The 15690-nt window shown below is 45.6% G+C and overlaps 1 long non-coding RNA gene across 6 annotated transcripts in view; it reads left to right on the forward strand.

The window, feature by feature from the left end:
* LOC115892686 overlaps positions 1-15690 on the forward strand; it is a 102610-nt gene that overhangs the window by 55245 nt on the left and 31675 nt on the right. For all 6 annotated transcript variants that reach the window (XR_004052575.1, XR_004052573.1, XR_004052574.1 and 3 more), the window contains 2 exons: positions 3124-3329; positions 5875-6018. This is a non-coding gene — a long non-coding RNA (uncharacterized LOC115892686). The remainder of the gene's footprint in view (positions 1-3123; positions 3330-5874; positions 6019-15690) is intronic.

A 15690-nucleotide genomic window follows, 5' to 3' on the forward strand; every position in this document is an offset into this window, starting at 1 on the left:
AAGCCAATAGGCTTGGGGTAATCTATTTTGTAGCAGGAGATAACCAGCACATATGCTAATGTGTGCCCACCTGTACATCTATGCACACATGCTCCCTCCATCCACGCCTTCTGCTCCCTTCTATCCCCATGTTCCCGACCAATGCCTTTTGAGGCTCAGCTTCCCTACCAGATGCCCTTGATTCTTTCAGAGGGAGGAACTCTCCTGTGGATGACCCTAGACCCTTCTCTGGGCCTACACTTTAAGGACACCTGTCTTCTACCTTGTTATCACCTTTCCTGTGTGATTTCTGCCTCCCTTCCCACTCTGTGTTTCCTGAGGGCAGGAGCTGGGCCAGGGACATGAACATCTGTGACTCTATATCTGGTTGTCCCACTGTGGACATGTCACATGCCCTCACACACCACAGCAAAACCCTCTCCTACATCTGACCCTGTAGAGCTCACCTGACACCACACATGCATCCGTGCCTGGGTTTCCCATATTATGGGTCAGGGAAACAATTTCTCACACCTGCAGGGCTGGCTCTGCTCACACACCTGAGACTTTGGCCAGAAGGAGCCTTTCAGGATATGGGACTGTTATGGTTTGAATATGTTCCCCAAACTTCGGGTGTTGGAAACTTAGTCCCCAAATCCATATGTTTATTGGAGGTAGGGTCTTTGGGAGGTGATTGTGGTTATAAAAGATCATTTGGGTGGGGCCCCCATGATGGGACCAGTGGCTTTATAAGAAAAGGAAGAAAGACCTGATCTGGCACAATCTTGTACTATCTCCACACAATGCCCTCTGCTATGTGAAACTGTAGCAGGGAGATCCCCACAAGATGCCAGTGCCATGACTTCCCAGTCTCCAGAACTGTGTACTTAAGACTAGATCATTTATAAAGAAAAGAGGTTTAATTGACTCACAGTTCCAAATGGCTAGGGAGGCCTCAGGAAACTTACAATCATGGCAGAAGTTGAAGGAGAAACAAAGGCACATCTTACATGGTGGCAGCCAAGAGTGAGTGAACGAAGGAGAGATCCCCTTTTAAAACCATCAGATCTCTTCTCACAGCTCCACTAGGCAGTGCTCCAGTGGGGACTTCTTGTGGGGGCTCCAACCCCACGTTTCCCTTCCATACTGCCCTAGCAGAGGTTCTCCATGCGGGCTCCACCCCTGCAGCAGACTTCTGTCTGGACATCTAGGCATTTCCGTACACCCTCTGAAACATAGGCGGAGGCTCCAAATCTCAATTCTTGTCTTCTGTGCATCTGCAGGTCCAACACCACGTGGAAGTTTCCAAGGCTTGGGGCTTGCACCCTTTGAAACCATGGCCCAATGTGTACCTTGGCCCCTTTTAGCCATAGCTAGAGCTGGAGCAGCTGGGACTTGGGGTGCCATGTCCCAAGGCTGCACAGATTAGCAGGGCCTGGGGCCTGTCCACAAACCATTTTTTCCTTCTAGTCCTCCAGGCCTGTGATGGGAGGGGCTGCTATGAAGAACTTTGAAATGCCCTGGAGACATTTTCCCCATTGTCTTGGCTATTAACATTCAGGTCCTTGTTACTTATGCAAATTTCTGCAGCCAACTTGAATTTCTTCCCAAAAAATGTTTTGTTTTTTTTTCCTACCACATGGTCAGGCTGCAAATTTTCTAAACTTTTATACTCTGCTTCCCTTTTAAGCATAAGTTCCAATTTCAAACCATCTTTGTGTGAATGTGTATGACTAAACGCTTTCAGAATCAGCCAGTCCCTTATTGAATGCTTTGCTGCTTAGAAATGTTTTCTGCCATATACCCTAAATCTTCTCTCTCAAGTTCAAAGTTCCACAGATCTCTAGGGTAGGGGCAAAATGCTGTCAGTCTCTTTACTAAAGCATAGAAAGAGTGACCTTTGCTCCAGTTTCCAATAAGTTTCTCATCTCCACCTGCGACCACCTCAGCCTGTACCTCATTGTCCCTGTCACTATCAACAGTTTGGTCCAAACAAGTCTCTAGAAAGTTCCAAATGTTCCCACATCATTCTGTCTTCTTCTGAGCCCTCCAAACTATTCCAACCTCTGTCCATTACCCAATTCTAAAGTTGCTTCCACATTTTCAGGTTATCTTTATAGTAATGCCCCACTTTTGGTACCAATTTCCTGTATTAGACCATTTTCACACTGCTATAAGGAATACCTGAGACTGGGTAATTTATAAAGAAAAGAGGTTTAATTGACTCACAGTTCTGCATGGCTGGGGAAGCCTCAGAAAACTTACAGTCATGGTGGAAGGCAAAGGGGAAGCAGGCACTTTCTTCACAAGGTGGCGAGAGAGAGAGAGAGAGAAAATCCCACACTTTTAAACCATCAGATCTTGTGAGAACTTACTCATTATCACCAGAACAGCAGGTCCCTCCCTCAACAAGCAGGGATTACAATTTGAGATGACATTTTGGTGGGGCCACTGAGCCAAACCATATCAAGCAGTGACAGGGATGTGGGGAAATGGAATTTCTTAAACATGAGAGTTGAGGTTAGTACAAATGCTTACAAGAGAAATTTGGCTGAAAAGATGTATTGACTCATGTTATTTAGAAGTGTATTTGCATAATATCCAAACATATGGGGATTTTCTAGTTATTTTTAAATGATTTCTAGCTTAGTTCCATGGTGTATGTCCTCTGTATGACTTTGGTCCTTTGAACTTTGTTGAGTGTGGCGAATGCTCCAAGTGTTCTTGGAAGCAATGCATATTCTGCAGTTCTTGGGATTCAGGTCACGTTGGGTCATTGTGTTGTTTCTCCTAGATATCTGCTGATTTTTTCCCTTCTTGTTCTGTCAGTTATATATATAGAGAGGTTTGAATCTACCACTATGGTCGTGGACTTGTCTACTGCTCCTTTTGGTTCTGCCAGGTTTTGCTTAGGATGCATGTTATTTCATGCCACAAGTTTAGAACATTGCATTTCTGTTTGGTTGTCACCTTCTGTCATTATAGAATGTCCCTTATCTGTATTACTGCTTCTTGTCTGATGTTAGCCTTGCCACAATAGGTTTTTCTTATCATTTTAGTTTCAAGTCTCTGTAGCCTTAGGTTACATATGTGTCTGTTATATGTTATTCTTGCATTAATTATTTGGCTAATTTCATTCCCTAGACATTTGCTGATGACCTTCATGCCAGATGCCCACTTGAGAGCCTGGAGGGAGTGGCGTGTAGCACTCTCTGCCTGCTGAGTGGCCTGTACACGCCCCTGGGGTCTCTGGCTCCAGGGCCTGTGTTTGTCCTGCTATGGCAAACCACACTGCCTTCTCTAAGGCAGCATCTCCTGGTGGGAAGAGTATCATCTGCTTTGAAGTTCTGGTAAGGACTCAGCTAAGTGAACGCCCACTTGTTAATTAATCCACATGATGTATGGCACACAGCAGGCTCTCAGAGGTGACATCAGCTGTGCCTGTTGGTGTGGTCTTTGACCAGCAGTGCCAGCATCACCTGGGATGCCAGTGTTTCAAGTTTATCTGTGGGGATTCTTTGTGGTTTGTGTTGAAAATACCTCCAGGCAGGATGTAAGTTTGTGTCTGTCAGGTGCCTGGAGACTGCGGATCTAGGCCTACCTTAACCTGGATTTTCAGTTTGTACTTTTCCACCACAGAGGCAATGGGACTTCCGGCCCCAGACCACAGAGGTGTTGTCTTCTCGGCAGGGAGGCCTTTCTCTTTCAGAGCTCCAAGATCTCCTTTCAGTGTCAGAGCTGTGTCAGTTTCCCCTGCTGTACGGCAGAGCTTCTGGCCTTGTTCTCTGGCAGGTTGTAGTGTTAGACAAGCTTCTTGCCCCCACAACCCCTTCTGCCTCAGCCAGACCCCAGGGCCCATGCTGCCCTGTGGGGGCTTTGCAATTGCTTTGTCCTTGCAAATCCTCCTCCTCACCCACTTCGGAGATATGATAAATCCAGGCTTGCATTCTGGCCTTACAACTCAATAGCTGTGTGACCTTGGACTACCCTTTAAAAATGTCTCCGAATCTTGGTTTCTATGTCTGTAAAATGGCCACATGTTAGTACCCTAATGGCAGCTATTTCTTTCTTCTCTCTTTGTCTGTTCTTTCTATCCATTTTCCTTCACTTTGAGTGACTATTAAACCAAGGCCAATAGAAACCGGAACCATGTATTAAATTAGATGGAACTTGACTTACAATATCATAATGGTTCCTTAGAAAATATTTCACCTTTAGATCTATTCTGCTGGCATCTTATTGCCTCTCTGATTTGCCAAGGTAACAGACAACAAAACGAAGGACCTTAGCACAAAAATGTCTCTTGATAGCTGATGTAATAAAGCTTCAACCAGAATTCAAGTAACTCTTGCTTTTAAGTCATGAGAGATAAGTAAATAGTACTGCACAAAATGACAACCTACCAAAGTGCAGACTTTTGAAGGCGTTCTGGATGTTGGCATTTAAACACCACTAGAATGTCTTCCAGTCACTGGAAGCTTCCCAAGACCTGGGCGTTATGTCCTTTGAGTATTTCTCAAAGGATAAAAATACACTGATTGTCCATATATTTTGAGTCCTGTACATGTAATGAGTGCTTATGCTGTATTGCCAGATGCTCTGAAAGGGGATAAAATTTTAATTAGTAGTCAATAAAATTCCCTTCCATTTTTCAATATAATAGATCTGCACATAGTCACTGCTCCCTGCTCATTATTCAGCATGGCTTCCAGTGTCACTGGTTGCTTGGCAGTTGCAGGCTATGAAAAGTTCAGGGAAGTTGCTTTGCCTCTCCTCTTCTGGGTGTCATTCCCTCTATTCCATTTCCCCCAAGGGATAATTTCCAGCTGGAGACAGTGATACGATGACTTTCCTCTGGTCCTGAGGACTTCCTTTAGGGACTCATCTGCGGCTCACATACCCATCTGGAAAGGCCCCCTTCTTCTTCCAGCAGCTGGGGTCACAGCTCCCATAAGCAGCTCAAGAGGCGGCACTCTTCTGTGCCCCAAAGCTCCCTCTGCCTTTGGGGTCTTATTAGAGATGCCTGCCATATGCATGTTTGCACTCTGGTGGTCCCTGGGCTGGCTTTGGAAGGACAGCACCTGCTGCTATAAAAGCCACCAGGAGAAGATGCCTGGTGGAGACATAGCTAGTGCAGCAGGAGGGGGCAATGTAGTATACAAAGGAATGGAGGGTAGACCCCACTCACTCGTCCGTCCATCCATCCATCCACCCACCCATCCATCCATCCACCTATCCATCCATCCATCCACCCACCCACCCACAGTTTCCTCCCTGCAAACCTGCTTCCACCCAAAACTCCTTCCCCTAGCTCCCTCCACTGAAACCTCCATCTACCCAAACCTCCCTCCATCCATCCAGCCATTTATTTAGGCATTAACTAATTAACTACTAGCTAACTAACTTTTCTTTAGTAAGCATTTTAAGATTCTGAGCCTGTTGCTAGGGTTACAGAAACAAGACATGGTCTTGCCCTCAAGTTGCTCAATCTTGTGTCTGAGACTGACATGTAAGCAGAAATTCATATATAGTGTGATGAGTGCCATCACTGTGGAACATTCAAGCGGAGGGGAGAAGATTGCTTTTGGAGTGGGGAGCTCTTCACATAATTGACATTTGCTAGGAGGGGTGGAGACTTACCAAGGGGCTGGGGTGGGCTGAAATGGTAGTGCCTATTGACAGTGCCTACTGACAGCGTGGTAGGGACGAATGTACAGCATTCATGGACTGGGAGTGGCAGGCAGGTTGGGAGAGAATGCAGGCGCTGGGTCGTGAGGGCCTGCAGAAGCCTTGCTGCAGGATTTGGGTTGACTCTGCAGGAGATGAGGAATGTGGAGAAGGGGTGTGATAACAATTGGAATTGCATTTTGAAAAATAATTCTGCTTGCTCTTCAGTGAATGGACCAGAGGAAGTGAAATGAAGAAAAGAAACCAAATGGGAGGCTGTTGCTATGGTCCAGGCAGGGGGTGCTGATGACAGGAGATGCTGGAGGCCAGAGCCAGGGCGGGCAGTCACTGGTCAGCAGAGGATGCCATATGGTAAGTGGAGTTGTCAGAGAGTGAGGAAGAGGAACGGGGACAGATTTGAGACAATGCTCAGGCATCTAGGCTGGGAGCTGTGCTGGTGCTGGGGCCATCTGGAGCCATGGGAATTGGGCTGCTAGCTTGACAGGAACGGTCATGGCGTGATTGTGGCAGGTGGACAGTGGGTGCCATATTCACTTTTAGGTGTCTATGAGATGCTCAGGCGGAAAGGCCTTGCAGGTAGTTGAAACATGTTTGAAGCTCATGTATGCACTGCAAGATGAAGACAGAGTGGATACTAGTGATGTGAGGGTGATGGAGGCGGAGGCAGGGAGGTGACTGGCGGCAGCCACAGAATTCCTTGGAGCCTCTGCAGATACCCCAGTTCATGCATTAACAGTTCTAATAGCCAAGTTAGTGTTGGTTCATATGGAAGCTTCTGAGGAGTTAAAAGTGTTCTGCATTTCCACAGGAACTGCTGACAATTTGAATCTCTTGCATATCATTTCTGGATAATTGATGTTTGAGGTCAAATGCAGGACCTCACATCAGATGATTTTTGGCCCAATGCTAGCCTACCGGGGCCTCTCTGATTTGCTGTCAATAGATGTGCCTTGCCTCCCAGCCCTGTGCCCCTACCACGTGGTGGGTCCCGCGAGGTGGGTCCTGCGAGGGTCAGCCTATAGGCTGCCGATCAACTTTGACTAGAACAGGGCCTGGGGGCGGTTTCCCTCAGGGGTGCAGGGACTAGGCGTTGGGGGTTTTCCTTTGGAGGTGGTCTATACCCCTGTGAACCCGCCTTTCGGTATCTCGGAACCTCCTAGCGCTCCCCCTTGGGCACCAGGATGCTGGTAGCAGGGTCTTCCTTTTGTCCTAACAGCCCCTAGTAAGTGCGCAGGCGGAGGTCCTGCGGTTGGTGCACTGCCAGCTAGCCTCCATGCACCCGATTTAACTCGTGATTTTGGTCCCTCTTCCAGTCATTTGACAGATTTGAAAGTTGGAAGAACGTGCACCGCCCATTTCCTTCAGGACAAGAGCGTGGAGGGGCGGGAAAGCCCCCTCTCTATGTGGGGCGCTGTGGAAACCCAAATCGCAAAGTCATCTCTTCGTTATTTGTGAAAGAATGGACAATTGTGTACCTGGTTAGAAATCTTTAATTTCACATTTCTTAAACATCAGATTTTCAAGAACGGGTAGGTCAGTCTTTAGAGGAACTGCATGTGGGGCGCGGGGCTGGGTTGGAGGGTGGCGCCGCCTGGTGCGGAGAGCAGGCATCGCGCGTGCGCCTAGCTGACGGAGGGCTCCGGAGGAGAGCAGTGCAGGGACCTGCAGTGGCATGATGGTGCCAGAGCTGACGTGGCTTGTCTTTCACATTCGCGAGAGGCAAGGCAACTTTCTGTGGACAAGCGATATTTCCCGATGAAGGGTTAGCAGGTTGAAAAGCTGTAAATGGGCACAAACCATGTATCCTCTGCCCCGAGTCGCTGGGCAGGTGAGATGTGGAGTTCAGGCCACACCCAGACAGAAGGAAGTGCGAGAGGCGCCCCCGTCTGCTCCTCCGCCTTCTTCCCTGGGACCTCCGCACCTCTGCAGTATCCTTCATCTCATCCTGCTCTGTGCCCGGAATATGGAGAAGGATTCAGCGCCCAGGGCTGCAGGGCCTCCCTCGCCCCTTGTGTTGGGGGCGCGTCCTTTATCTTCCGTCTGAAGGTGACGGTGTGATAATGGCAGCCCCCTACCCGCAACAAGCCTGACGATGACACCCACTTACTCCCACTCCTCAGGGTGGGACGGCCCCTCCTCGGTCACCATCTTCACAGCCCTGAGCGCTGGGCAGTGGGCTCTTTAGAGACGTCTGGCCCCGGGGTAGCAGGCAAGGACGGACTCTGGAGAGGTCTTCACAGAACTCAGGAGGCCACAGAGGGTGGCACTTGCCCTGCAGGTGTTTAAAGACCAGGTGTGGGAAGGGAGCGGATATAGAGTAGGTGGCTCAGAGAGCCCAGGGATGGTGCTTCAGGGCTGTTCTGAAGCTCATTCTCCTTAATTTTTGATCCATTAGCATAACAATCTCAAGCATCTCCTCCTTCAGAGGCTGGGCTCTCCTCTTTCATATATTACTGTAATCACCCGACAGGTGCTTCCTGCCACAGCACAAACCAGATCAGCTCACTGAGACCAGGGTATTGAAGAAAAGAAGAGCTTAATGAACGCCAGGCCAGCCATATGGAAGGTGAAGGTTTTACTCAGGTCTCTCTGAAGGCTCAGAGTCAGGGGTTTTCAAGAATAGTCTGGGGGGCAGAGGGCTAGGGAATGGGTGCTGCTGATTGGCTGGGATGCAATCACAGGGGTGTGGAAAATGGTCCTTCTTCATGGAATCTGCCTCTGGATGGGGACCACAGGACTGATTGGGTCATGAGCCATGAGTTCACCTCTGGGTGGGGTCAGTCAGTTGCCAGAATGCAAAAACCTGAAAATTATCTCAAAAGACCAATCTTAAGTTCTACAGTAGTGACGTCATCTGCAGCAGCAATTGGTTAAGTTGCAAATCTTGTGACCTCTAGAACAATGACTGGTATTAGTTAACTACGCCTATATCTTAATCCCCCTCATAACCCTAACTGTGGCCTTTCATTAGTTTTACAAAGGTGGTTTAGTTTTGGGAAGGACGATTATCATCCTTGTTTTAAGGTTAAACTATAAACTAAATTCCTTCCAAACTTAGCTTGGCCTATGCCAAGGAATGACCAAGGACAGCTTGGAGTTAGAAGCAAGATGGTGTCGACTCTGTCAGATTTCCCTCACTGTCACAATTTTGCAAAGGTAATTTCATTATTTCTAAAATTGTCATGATTTAAAAACACCAGGCGGCAAGTCCCTTCAGTCAGTGGAGTAAAAACAATCATTTGAGATGATGAGCAGATAAGTTAGCTACAGGGCAATTTCCCCTATTTTCACTCAGTGGTTTTGCCGTAGGTAACTCAGAGTAACAGATATGGCAAGACATTTAACCCCGGGGCATGGAAGTGTCTTAAAGACCTCCTGGCCTGCTCCCCTGATTTTACAGATGAGGAAACTGAGACCCAGAGATGGGATGTGATTTGTCCAAAGGATCCGTGTCTTATTCAAGGGGCACAGTGACCAGGCCAGCTTTCTGACTCCCTGTCTTGTGCCTTCCTAGCTAATAAGTGAAAGCTGCCACATCAGTTTTACAGAGTGGATGCACATATGGGTGCTTGTGGCACTGAAAAACTGTGAGGAACCCCCACATAGGCAGACCACCCACTGGAGCTCTGTTGGCTTCTAAAATCCTTTCATCAGAGAGATCTGTTACTGGAGTAACCAACAGACATGTCTGTGTTGTACCTGTCATTGACAGGTTACCACAGAAGGATGTTGAGGGCTCTGTGACTTGGTCTTGCTACATTCACCCAACAAGTGGTGCAAAGAGAGATGGGGGCATCAGTGCTAGGAAGAGGGGAGGGTTCTTGGCAGAAGCAGGGAGCATCTAACAAGCTGGGGGCTGAGATTTTGGCAGGGGGAAAGTCAGTGCCCATGCTGTAGGTCACAGTGAAACTGACACAGGTGCCCCAAGGAGGGATCTCCAGTGCAGGCAGCGAAGGTCTTGCCTATAGAGAATTTTACAACAATAATAAAACTGTCTGACATCTCTCTGCTTGTTATTATGACTATGCACTGGCAATACTAAACAGTGTCAGTAATAAAATATTGCTTCCTGAAAAAATTCCTTTATTGTATTGAGCAATAAAGAAATTCGAAGCTCCCTCAACTGACTGAATGGATCCCCTCTTGGCCAATGGAACTCCAGGGGAACCTTGGAAGCTGAATTCACGGCCATGATGAGACGGGAGATCAGATATGACCTCACTGACCCCTCCGTTGTGAACAGCCATTAGATTTTCTTCCCTAAGAGTTAAACAGAAACTAGGCCTTTCAAAAGACTGCTAGCTGACTGTCCCAGGTACAGAGCAAAGACAAAGCATGAGATTAAGCTCATCATTCCTTCACCCCTCCCCAAGACCTCTGCTTCCTCCATTCCCTTTTTCTTCAAATGTTCACCTTATCTTATGTAAAATGTAGATTTAAACTCAAATCTCACAAATATGTAATCATTTCTCTCAGGCTGTTCCCTTCCTTTTTAAGGAAAATGTATATATAAGAACCCCCCTAAAAACTTATTTGGATAAAAGAGCCACAGATGCCTCTGTAACTTGACTTTCTCCTGGGCACATCCTCCAGCTGGCTCAAAAGCCTTGATGATTTGAGACTTATGCCACAATCACTCATTTTGGTTGTCAGTTTGTATATTATATATAAGCTTCAAATTAGCAGACATTTATTATTTATCCTTTAAAAAAGTATTTTCTACAGAATAATTAATTGGAGAACTCTCACCTACAGAGGCAGCCTGTGACACACCTAGATTTAGCCATCTGATTTTGTTTTGAGGGTCCACTCACAGCAATGTAGGATTATCTGAGCTTGACTCTGGTGTGTCTTTGCAGTTGATGGCTTCAAACCCCATGGTCCTCCACATTCCTGTGTTTACACTGTTGGTTCTGTAATCACTCAGTGGGTTCTTCCTGGCCACTGCACAGACAAAACCAATTCACTGAGGCCATGGTATTGCAGTAGAGAAAGAGTTTAATTGATGCAAGGCCTCTGAGAGGGAGGACTGGAGTCATCACTCCGATCAGACTCCCTGAGAACTCAGAGGCTAGGGTTTTTATGGATAACTTGGTAGGTAGGGGACTAGGGAATGAGTACTGCTGACTAGCTGGGGATTAATTAATAGGGATGTAGAAAATGGTCCTCATGCACTGAGTCTGCCTCTGGGTGGGGCCACAGGACAAGTTGAGTCATGGGTTCAGATGGGATCAGTCAGTGACCAGAATGAAAATATCTGAAAAACATCTCAAAAGGCCAACCTTAGGCTTTACAATAGTAATGTTACCTATAGGAGCAATTGGGGAAATCACAAATCTTGTGACCTCTGGCCACATGACTCCTGAGCAGTAAGGGATTATAGGAACTATGCTGACATCTCAGCAGAATTCAAGCCTCTCCTGTAATGCTCATCTCACTGCCTTTTATTAGTTTCAGTCCCTGAGCCAGGATGGAGTTAGTTTTGGGGAGGGACTTTTATCCTTGCCTCCAAGTTAAACCATAAACCAAATTCCTCTCATGGTTATCTTGGCCCATACCCAGGAATGAGTGAAGACAGCCAGCCTGTGAGGCTAGAAGCAAGATGGAGCTGGCCATGCTAGATTTCTGTCACTGTCACGATCTTTGCAGAGGTGGTTTCAATTCTATTAAATAAAACATGATTGCAATGTGTCTGTAAAGGCAATGAAGAGAACTTGAGTTATGAATTCTGTCATTCTATGTGACCATTCAGTTTTAATTTCTGATTAAAATTTAAAACAGTGAAATACAGAATGACTTTTGAGGTTTCTTTTCCTTTTCCTTTTTTTTTTTTTTTTTTGGTAAGAGCAAATTTTGGTTCTTATGTCAAGCTAAAAGGAGGAGACTGAAACATAAAATATAATTTAAAGAATTTACTTGAGTCAAGGTGAGGAGAGCTGCCTGAAAGACTCAGACTGAAGTAACCATGGCTCTGAGCTCCATTTGTTACAAGCAGGTTTTTAAAGGCAAAAAAAAAAAAAAAAAAAAAGTAGCAGGGGACAGGGAAGGGGCTGATACAAAGTTGTTTGTCAGGGATTCTGGGGCTGATACAAAGTTGTTTGTCAGGGACTCTCACTGGTTTACAGAAATAACATTGAATAGTAATGGGCCGTACATTGTTAGGGTGTGGGTAATGGTGTCTGGTGTGGCCTTATTCAGTTAATTTACAGCTACTTGTGTCATTAGGAAGCAGTTTCAGGAGATGTTCACATAGCTCAAAGTGGGGTAGGATGCGATTGCTGTCTCATTTAATCTCTCTCTGGATCTGACAATTTAAAAGGACTTGCATTCCTCAGACAAAAGTTCTTTTGTTTTCTCGCAGGAAATACTTTGCTGAATTTGCTTAATAACATGAGCAGAAATTTCTGCTTCCATTAAAATTGTTAACCATTTTAAATCTAAAGAACAAACCAAGAAAATAATGATTACTAGTGATTATCACTTGACTGTTTACTTTTACAGTTTATTGAAGTGTAATTTGCACAGATTAAAACTCACCCTTTTTAGGTGCACAATTTGATGATTTCTCTTGGGTTACCACCTATGAGTCTGACTATGGGGTTGTATGGTAAATACGTGTGAAACTGCCTTTGCAAAGTGTGACAGTGAGGGAGTGAGGGAAATCTGACAGAGTCGACTCCGTCTTGCTCCTAACTCCAAGCTCTCTTTGGTCATTCCTTGGCATAGGCCAAGGTAACTTTGGGAGAGATTTAGTTTACGGTTTAACCTTAAAGCAAAGATAATAGTTCTTCCCCAAAACTTAAGACACCTTGGTAAAACTAATGAAAGGCCACAAACTTAGGATTTTGAGAGGGACTGAATTCTGCTAAGATGCAGGTCTAGTTAACCAATACTAGCCATTTTTCCAGAAATTACAAGATGGCAACTTCTCCAGTTTCTCCTGTAGATGGCATTCTTTTTGTAGAACCCAAGATTGGCCTTTTGAGACTTTTTCCCCCCCCCAAACTTCTGCATTTCTGATGACTAGGTGATGCTACCTAGACTTGAGGCTTGTGACTCAATTGGTCCCAGGCCCCCAACTCCAAAGAGTTGGACTCAGCGCACAATAACTGTTTTCCACACCCGTATGATTATATCCCCAGCCAGGCAGCAGCACCCATTCCCTAGACCCTGGCCCACCAAACAGTGCTTAAAAAACCATAACCTCTGACCCTTCTGGGAGACTGATTGAGTGATAACTTGAGTTATCCTGCATGGCTGGCCTTGCGTTAATTAAACTCTTTATTTACTGCAATGGCATGGTCTCAGCAAATTGATTTTGTCTGTCTAATGGGCAGGAAGAACCCACTGGACAATTACATATACTTAACTTTATTAGAAACTGCCAAGCTCTTCTTCAAAATGTGGTACTACTTACATTCCCACAAGCCAAGTATGAAAGTTCCAGTCGCTTCATACCTCACCATCACGTGTCATTGTCAGTATTCGTCAGTTTAAATTTTATATATATATAGCTCACTGCAGCCTCAACCTCTTAGGCTTAAGTGACCCTCCCACTTCAGCCTCCTGAGTAGCTGAGACTAAAGTCATGCACTACCATACCTGGCTAATTTTTTTAATTTTAAAAAAATTTGTTAGAGATGAAGTCTTGCTATATTTCCTAGGCTGGTCTTGAACTTCTGTGCTCAAGCAATCATCCTGCCTCAGTCTCCCAAAGTGTTGCGATTACAGGCATGAGCCACTGCCCCCAGCTTGTTGTCAATACTCTTAATTTTAATCATTTTAGTGTGAGGCAAGGGCTCATTTGCATTTCCCTCTTGCCTAATGATGTGGAGTCTCTGACCATCCATAGCTCTCCTCAGTGGAGTGTCTCCTCAAATCTTTTCCCATCTTTTTAAGTTAGACTGTTTGTTTTCTTATTATTGAGTTGTGAGAGTTCTTTATATACATTCAGACACAATTCCTTTATCAGGTATGCAGGCCTTTATCAGTAAATATTTTCTCTCAGTGTGTGGGTTTTGATTTTCATAGTAATGTCTCTTTGAAAAACAAAAGGTTTTCATTTTTATCAAGTTCAGTTAATCATTTTCTTCTTTTATGAGTCATTTTTGGTATTCTAGCAACAACTTACTTTTCAAACCAAGGTTACAAAATTTTTTTCCTCATGTTTCTTCTGGAAGTTTTGTAGTTTTAGCTTCTGCATTTAGTTTATGATTCATTTTGAGTTAATTTTTGTGTATGGTGGAAGGTAATGTTTGAAGTTATTTTATGCATATGATTGTTCACTTGTTCTAGCACCATTTGAAAAGACTATCTTTTCCCTACTGGATTACCTTGGCACCTTTGTAAAAATCAATTAATCGCTGGGTGTGGTGGCTCATGCCTGTAATCCCAGCACTTTGGGAGGCTGAGGCAGGGGGGCCACCTGAGGTCAGGAGTTTGAGACCAGCCTGACCATCATGGAGAAACCCTGTCTCTACTAAAAATACAAATAATTAGCCGGGCTTGGTGGTGCATGCCTGTAATCCCAGTTACTCAGGAGGCTGAGGTAGGAGAATCGCTTGAACCTGGGAGGCGGAGGTTGTGGTGAGCCGAGATCATGCCATTGCACTCCAGCCTGGGCAACAAGAGCGAAACTCCGTCTCAAAAAAAAAAAAAAAAAAAAAAAAAAAAAAAAAAAAAAAAAATCAATTAATCATATATGCGGTCTTTTTCTGGAAAATTTTGTTCCACTGATATATATGATGATCTGTGCCAATACTATACTGTTCTTATTTTTGTAGATTTGTAGTTGCTTATTGCTGAAAATAATTTTGTCATATAGAAGAGGTGGGTTTTAAACACTGCTCTGCTCTGAATGTTAAGCACGCCGAAGACATCACTGACTAGAAGAGATGAATGTAAAGCAGATGAGAAGCTTTTGAGTGGGGAATCTGTAGCCTGACTCCCCCTGCAACTCCCTGAGCAGAAACCAGGGGTACCCTAGCCTAGGGGGAGAAGGACTGTGGTACCCTGCCCCATGGCAAGAAGCTCTGTTTGGAGCAGTTCCTGGTGTGGCCATGGGCTTGGTGCTGGGGAAGACCCTGGAGAGCTGTGGTCTCTGCAGGATTTGAACCAAGGGGAAGAGATGCTCCATGTGCTTCTCCCTGCCATAAAATCGGTGGGAGATTAGAGTTTCCATGAGCTGCAAGGCAGAGTTTCACCTGCACATAGTCATAGAATGAGCCCTCCTGCTCTCAGCCTCTGGTGTTCATTTCCAAGACACTGGTTTGAGGCAGTGGACAGTAAATCAATAATTCATCTTGTTAAAACCTTGTGTAATTAGCTTGGGGTCTGTAGTGAGGAAGGAGATCCTTCTGGGCTGCTGATGCACTTGACTTGAATGACATCCCAGAGGAACACCTTTCAGTTCTTTTCAAGCCTTTTCTGAGGATCTAGAGCTTCCTGTGTGGGAGAGCACGTTGGGGCACTGAGCCTGGTCAACGAATGGCACAACTGCAAGCTCAGTTGGCCAGACCTATGAACCAGCGTGGCAATGGCTGTGGTTTCTACTCCAGGTGTAGACAGTCCTGCAGGAGAGCTGACGTTTGTCCTACTGAGCTCTGCTCTGCTGACTTGCAGGTGGTATTGTGGGCACCAGTGTCAGTACTGGGAAAATAATCCAGGTATGTCCCATGGAGCAGGTTGATACATGGAGCAAACTGCAACAGACCTGCAGAAGAGGGGCCTGACTGTTAGAAAAAAAAGCTAACAAACAGAAAACAACAACAACATCAACAAAAATACCGTCCCCCCCCCGAAAAAAACCCCATCAAAAGGTCATCAGCCTCAAAGATCAAAAGTAGATAAATCCACAAAGATGAGGAAAAACCAGCACAAAAATGCAGAAAATTCCAAATGCCAGAATGCCTCTTCTCCTCCAAATGATTGCAACACCTCTCCAGCAAGGGCACAGAATTGGACGTAGAATGAGATGGATGAATTGACAGAAGTAGGCTTCAGAAGGTGGGTAATAACAAACTC

This window comes from Rhinopithecus roxellana, chromosome 13 (assembly GCF_007565055.1).
Source record: "Rhinopithecus roxellana isolate Shanxi Qingling chromosome 13, ASM756505v1, whole genome shotgun sequence".
In the NCBI taxonomy this organism is placed as follows: domain Eukaryota; kingdom Metazoa; phylum Chordata; class Mammalia; order Primates; family Cercopithecidae; genus Rhinopithecus; species Rhinopithecus roxellana.